Here is a 7,332-nt window from a genome sequence, read left to right as displayed (position 1 = left end):
CCCACCCCTGGCCTAGCCTCACACCTCACTCTCCAGTTCTGTTGTTCCTACAGACACAGACATCCTGTTATGGACTGAATGTCTGCCTCCCCTCCCCCATCATATCTTAACACCCAACCCCCAATGTGATGGTATTTGGGAAGTGATTAGGTCATAAAGGTGGAGCCCTCGTGAATGGGGTTAGTGCCCTGATAAGAGACCCAGCCTGCCGGCATGCTCAGTGGTTGAGCATCGACCTATGAACCAGGAGGTCACAGTTCGATTCCCGGTCAGGGTGTATGCTCGGGCTGTGGGCTTGATCCTATGTGGGGCGTGCAGGAGGCAGCCAATCAATGATACTCTCTCATCATTGATGTTTGTATCTCTCTGTCCCTCTCCCTTCCTCTCTGAAATCAATAAAAAATATATATTTAGCCGAAACCGGTTTGGCTCAGTGGATAGAGCGTCGGCCTGCGGACTGAAAGGTCCCGGGTTCGATTCCGGTCAAGGGCATGTACCTGGGTTGCGGGCACATCCCCAGTGGGGGATGTGCAGGAGGCGGCTGATCGATGTTTCTTTCTCATGGATGTTTCTGACTCTCTATCTCTCTCCCTTCCTCTCTGTAAAAAATCAATAAAATTTATTTAAAAAATATATATATATATATTTTAAAAAAAGAGACCCAGCCCTGGCCTGTGTTTCTCAGTGGTTAGAGCATCAGCTAAGCACCAAAGGGTTGTGCGTTCAATTTCCAGTCAAGGGCATGTGCCTGGGTGCAGGAGGCAACCAATTAAGGTGTCTCTCTCACATAGATGTTTCTCTCTCCTTCCCTCCCTCCTTCCCACTCTCTCTAAAAACCAATGTAGAAAAGATCCTCATGTGAGGATTAACAAAAAAAAAAGAGAGAGAGACCCAGAGAGCTCCCTCATCCCTCCACCATGCGAGGACACAGAAAAATGGTCTCACCAGACACCAAACCTGCCAACTGCTTAATATTGGACTTCCGGCCTCCAGAACTGTGCGGAATAAATGTCTGTTATCAGCCACCCAGTCGGTGGTATTCTGTGATAGCAGCCCGAATGGACGAACACTTGTCTCGACCAGGGACCTCAGGCTCCTAATCAATAAGCTTGGAGTCAGATAGGGAGAACGTGTGTACGCGGACCCCTGGGGCTATCTGGCACTGGCTGTGTGCACAGCCCAACCACAGCAGCTCCTGATGCTATAAAAGCAGAGAACGTGACCTGACCTTTGCCTCCAGGAGGAGGTGGCTGCTGCAGAGGCCACCACGCATGCCCAGGAGCCACCGCTGGCTCTCAGCTGCCTGTGGGCACCCTGCGTCAGGGGTCACCCCTAGGCTGGTACAGAGCGCCGGATCGGGGTGGGGGAAGGTGGCCCAGGTCAACAGGAACCCAGATGGAGCTTCCTCAGGATTGCTTTTTTGGGGAAATGTTTCCAGCTCCTTGGGGCGGACTGAGCCAGGCCTTGGGGCCACACCAGGCAGCCCTCTGATTCATTCATCCACGTGAGGACCCCAGCGTGGAGGCGGAGAAAGCGCCTTTAAATAGAGCTCAGCGCCATCTGAGGCTGCAGGGCTGCTGGAAGGGAGCCAGCCGCCGCCCCTGACCTGGCCAGCCTCCCTCCAGATGGGGTTCGCACACCACCCCCTCCCGCCTCTCTGCTTTCCCCTTCCGTTGCAGCCTCCAGCCGCCTGCCCTGCCAGGCCCAGGCTCAGATGTGCCGGCTTTCTGTAAATGTGAGATATAAAAAGAAGCGGGGAGCAGGCGCAGGGGTGGGCAAGGGCCGCTGGCTCGCTGAGAGATGCCGCCCCCACACTGCCCAGCACTGCAAACACTCCCCCGCGGAGAGGAGCGGGCGTGCGCTTGCACGCAGACACTGTGACAAGCCGGCATTTCAAATCAGACATAAGGAGGCCAGCCAGCTGGGGGGACGCCAAGTCTGACTTTGTAAAGGCCTCTCTCCTTGGCCGGAGCCAGGCCCTGGAAATTGCAAATTGCGTGGGACGCCCTCAGCTGAGGCGCGTCACGCCTGCCCCGGGCAGTGACCCTCATGGAGGACACCGGGCTCCGGCGGGCTGGCCTTCCCGGGCTCTGAGTGCCGGTGCAGGAAGGTGGCAGACGCAGTAACATCATGCACCTGTCCTTTAGCTGCCCCTCACCTGCCTCCACTTCCACACCCCCTGCTCCTCCATCAGCTGAACTGCAGCTCCCACTCAGCCAGCCCGGTTGCCCGCTCAGGTGCCCACCTCCTGCCTCCGTCCACCCACTCTCCCCGCACTCCTTTCACCCTCCAGCGCCAGCACTTTCTGCTGCTCCTTCAAGTGTACACTGAGCAGCTGTTCCAGGCCCAGGTCCAGGAGCTGGGGATGCCCGGCGCCGGCACCGTTCACATCCTCCTGGGCTCCGTCAGATGGAGGAGACAGCACGGCAACAACTACATCAACAAACGAAAAAGAAGACGCAGGCAAAGGACGGATGACAGCTGGGACCTGTGCTGTGCAGGAGCAGCTCAGAGCACCTGGGGAGGCCGACCCTGGAGGGATCTTCCAGGCCTGAGGATGAGGGGGCAGGTAGGAGAAGGGGGCGGGGTCCAGTTTGCCTCTTGCTTTTCTGCAGGTCTCATGTCCGCCTGACCCAGGCTAAGCCACGCACGTAGCGCTGCGGGAATGAATGAATGAATGAATGCACCCGAATATGACAGCAGCACGCCAGCCAGGCCAGAAAGCAAACCCTGGCACCTTCGCTCCTCTCCTGAGCAACCTCCGGCAACCTCCGGCTCGGCCTCTCTGGGCCTCAGGTTTCCGGCCGTAAATGATCCTCGTCGTAAAAACATTGCCGAAACCGGTTTGGCTCAGTGGATAGTGCGTCGGCCTGCGGACTGAAGGGTCCCAGGTTCGATTCCGGTCGGGGGCATGTGCCTGGGTTGCGGGCACATCCCCAGTAGATGTGCAGGAGGCAGCTGATCGATGTTTCTGACTCTCTATCTCTCTCCCTTCCTCTCTGTAAAAAATCAATAAAATATATTTTTTAAAAAAAAAACATAAATGCACCTGGCACTGTGCAGGGCATGCCTTCCCTTCTAGAGCTTTCCCCGGTTCTTCCCACTCTGTCTCCAGCTCCCTGGGCCCCTGGGGAAGTGGAGCGCTCTGTCTTTAAGAGGGAGAAGGTAGGAGCCTCCCCACGCTGGCTCAGGGCCTCACTCCTCGGGCCGCCAACCCAGTGCTGGGGCCGCTCCTCGGAACCACTCACACACTCTTGGCTTGGCCTAAATATATTGCAAGCTCCGAGTCATCCCAGGACCTAGACTTCCTGCCCAAGTGGGTGCCAAGAAAAACAAAAGCCACTGGAGGGAGAGGGTCGGCGACAGGAGGAGGAGGAAGGAGAACCCAGTGGCAGGTCTGAGAGGTGCCTCGAGGGTCCCGGTGCTGATGGGATGCTGGGAAGGCTGAGGATGGGGGGGAGTCTCCCTCACACTGCACCCTGTTTCTCTCCTCAGCTCAGCAGCTCTGAGTCACCATTCTGGCAGCTGCTGGCCCAGAGCCAGGCTGGGTGGGACCTGAGGGCAGGAGGTGGGTGGGGAGACCTACTTTAGCCTCTGGTTTCTCCTCCCAGCCCACAGGGGCCTTGGGTCTCAGAGCTCACACCCTGATCCACACCCAGTTAATCCCGGAATCCCCACGCCCTCTGGCTCCCAGGGCCCCTGCTGCTGCCCCTGCCCACCCCTGGGAACCAGGAAGGAAGAAAAGGACGGCCCGTCTCCACCCACTAGGGCTCTGCTGATGCTACTGCCCAGCAGGCCCCCCACCCCTCCCTCTGGGCAGACAGTACTCTTGGGCCCGGGCTGGTGGTCCTGCTGACCCCACTGAGCCCTCCCAAGATGCTGGAACCTGCCAGTTACCGCTACCACCAGGACTCAAGGCAAATTTGGGAAAACACATCAACATACACAATATTATTTTGTAGCTAAACGTGTGTAGAGGCAGGACAGTCAAGGCAGGTGAGGAGTCTGACATCACACACACACACACACACACACACACACACACACACCACACCTGGAAACATTTTGGGTTGCCATGACAGTGGAAGGAGGCCCTACTGATACTGTTTCCAGCGAGACGAGGAAACTTTGGTCCTTGTCTTCTTTTCTTTTTTTAAATATTTTTATTGATTTCAGAGATCATGGGAGTGGGAGAGAGAGAATCACTGATCAGCTGCCTCCTGCACACCCCCCACTGGGGATGGAGCCCGAAACCCAGGCATGTGCCCTTGACCAGAATCGAACCTGGGACCCTTCAGTCCACAGGCCGACGCTCTATCCACTGTCAAACCAGCCAGGGCGGTCCTTGTCTTTTTGAGGGAAAAACTTCACTCAAGAGACAAAGTGTAGAAAAGCAAGCAAGAATGTATTGACCACAGCAAAAATATAGCTGGCTGGGCTGCTCTGGCTCACGGGGGAGTCGGAGAAAAGGGGCCTTGGAGACAGGGCCAGGGGGTTAGGCCAGGATGAGCTGCTGCTGCCCACTGCTCCCCTGGGGTGCAATCTCATGGGGTCCCTTCGAGGTTGGGGGATACGGGCCTGTGGGGGAAGGAGAGGAGAATGGCAGGGGCTTGCTCCCTGGAGGGAGAGTGCACTGGGACCTTCATTTTCGGGGGTTTGAAGTCTGGGTGTTTAGGGGAGGTCTTAGGGATGGATCATAGAATATTCATCAGCTTTATGCTGATGTACCAACATGAGCTGTGTTCTCTTCATTTGCCTGTCCTTGGGTTTGTCGACAAATGGCGCTTAATTGGATTTCTGTTAACTGTCTCCCTAAGATGATTTACTAGTAAACAGGCTAACTGCAAGGAGGGGAATTCACCATGCACCAGGAGCAGGGGCCAGGTGTGCTAGGGTAATAATCCAGGACAATCCGAGCGTGTGTGCGTGTGTGCGTGTGTGCCTGGCTGTGTGTGACCCTCTGGGCCTAGATTCAGTTTAGGGTGCTGAGGTCTAGCCCACTCCCCACCTGTCGGGTCTCACCAGAAGCCGTGTCCGTGGGTGGGAACCGTGGCCCTGGGGCTGGACCCTGGCTCCAGTTTTCAGGAACAGGGCTGGCTTTCATCTCAGGGGGACCACTCGAGGGTAGAGGATGCGTAGGCCCCTTCCTCCCACGGACGTCCCGAGAGAGTCATGAGAAAGAGGGACAAGCTTGAGGTGTAAGGAAGGAGGCAAGGGAACTGGGGACACCCAGATGGTCCTGGGAGACACAGAGGTGCTGCTGACTGTTAGGTCCCCAAGGGCCCCCCATCGCAAACTCCCCCCTCCGTGGCCTCATCTCCAGGAGGGAGAGGGAAGCGCCCCCACCCGGTGGAAAGGAAAGCTTTGGCGGTCCCAGGACACGCCCTTTCTCCAAGCCTCTGTGTCTGACCAGCTTCACACCCACCCCTCTGGGGAGGGAATGCCTTATCCCAAACAACATGACGGCACTTTGCAGATGCCAGTGCCTGTTTATAAGACAGCATCTGTGGGAAGTCGGAGGGTAGCTGGGGAATACGTGGAACAGACTTGAGCCCAAGGGGGAGAGGGTCCCAGGAGCCCCGTCCCCAGTCCCCACCCACACTGAGTGAATGCGATGCCTCCAGGGAGGCAGCAGTGAGTAATTGCAGGCTTGGCCTCCTCCGGGCAAGAAGCCAAAATAAGGTTAATTCCGGAAGGGTGGGTCAAAACAGAGGCGAGAAGGGAGGGAGTGGGCCTCAGGTGGAGGCGGGTTGGCAGTGGGCTGGCCTGCAGTCCAGGTCCAGGCCCCTCCCGGCCTCAAAAAGGACCCTGATTGGGAGGGTGGTGTCCGATGGGCCCTCCCTGACTGCCCTGGGGTCTAAAGGGCAAAGCACTGAGCTACTTCCTGTTCCAGACACCAGCCAGGGGGCCAGGCCGCAGCCTTCCCAGTCCAGCAATTTGATTTTGCTCAGTAAATAATGATCTCACACACACACACACACACACACACACACACACTGACACACACACTGACACACACGCACACGCGCATGTGCACACACTGACACACAAACCACCTTTGTCCTTTTCACCTTTTCAACCCCCTGGGGGAGCGTGTACAAATTGGCCCCTGGGGGTGTTTTCATCTTTGAAAGGAGAAAAAAGATGTCAGAGTCACCTAGCAAGTGGGCAAACCTGGTGGGTGCTCAGCTGTGAACTCAAGGAAGGAGGGGGGGGGGGAGGAGAGGGAGAGAGAGAGAGAGAGAGAGAGAGACAGAGAGAGACAGAGACAGAGAGAGAGAGAGAGCAAGAGCTGCCCATTGGTGGCAGGGGCAGGGAGACCCAGGTGCTCTCTCCTTATTTGTGAACAGGAGGTTGGTTGATGGGTTTACAGAAGCAAAGGTCCCTACCCACCCCTTTCTCCCACCCAAATCCAGGAGAGAAAAACACACGAATGGACTTTGTCTTATTAGATGTACCTTTGCCCGGTGCCTCAAGTCCTTCAGCTATAAAGGGGGCTAGTGAAAGTGCCTGTTTAACTCTGACCCCGGCGTGCAGGGGGGCTGACTAAGTGAATACAAGCCGCACGCAGCACCCAGCTGGCAGCCAGCATCAATGCAAGTCTCTTCTTAGCACAGGGTGTGTCATCTGGTCTGTAGCTAACCGGAAGCCCCCGGGGCCGGATGCTGCCTCTCCAGCGGCCCTTGAACACTCCCAGAGTCTTCTGAGGGTGCTTCTCGGGCTGGCTGGGTCAACAGAAGGGACTTGGCATGAAGCCTCAGTGAACACAGCTAATTCCCCAACTTGTCTTCCCAGGGCTCCACGATGGGGCAGAGGTTTCCAAGATTCCAACTCAGCTCCCTCCAGCCCCGTAGGACGGCCCTGTGCCCGTCAGGCCCTTGGGAGAACTTCCCAAACTGTAGGAAACTGAGGCCCAGACCAGTGAGGTAGCTCAGGCTGGGGGTGTGTGTGTGTGGGGGGATTACCCCTGGGCAACAGGGCAGGGCAGCTGGGACGGTGTTGGCAGACACAGCTGTGCCTGCATTTACCTGGGACACGTGGGTGCCCCGGCCCAGCCCCAGAGACCCTGGGGTTTCTCAGAGCTCGGAGTTGAAGGCGTCCTGTGAGCCTCGCTGGGTCCCCTGGCTGCACACTCCGCAGCCTTGGAGGGGAAAGAACCTGGCCCTGGGCAGCCACGAGGAGGGCAAGGTCTGCATCCACATCATTTCCCAATCACTTCTGCAAACAGCACCTGGGACAGAAAAGGCTCTGTGTATTGGCCTGTTTGTCATCCCCCCCGCCCCCAGCAGGCAGGCTCCGAGTGCGCCACAGCTGCTCTCAGAAGGTACAGGA

This window comes from Myotis lucifugus, unplaced genomic scaffold (genome assembly GCF_000147115.1).
Source record: "Myotis lucifugus unplaced genomic scaffold, Myoluc2.0 scaffold_629, whole genome shotgun sequence".
Classification (NCBI taxonomy): Eukaryota; Metazoa; Chordata; class Mammalia; order Chiroptera; family Vespertilionidae; genus Myotis; species Myotis lucifugus.
This window is presented reverse-complemented; position numbering follows the sequence as displayed.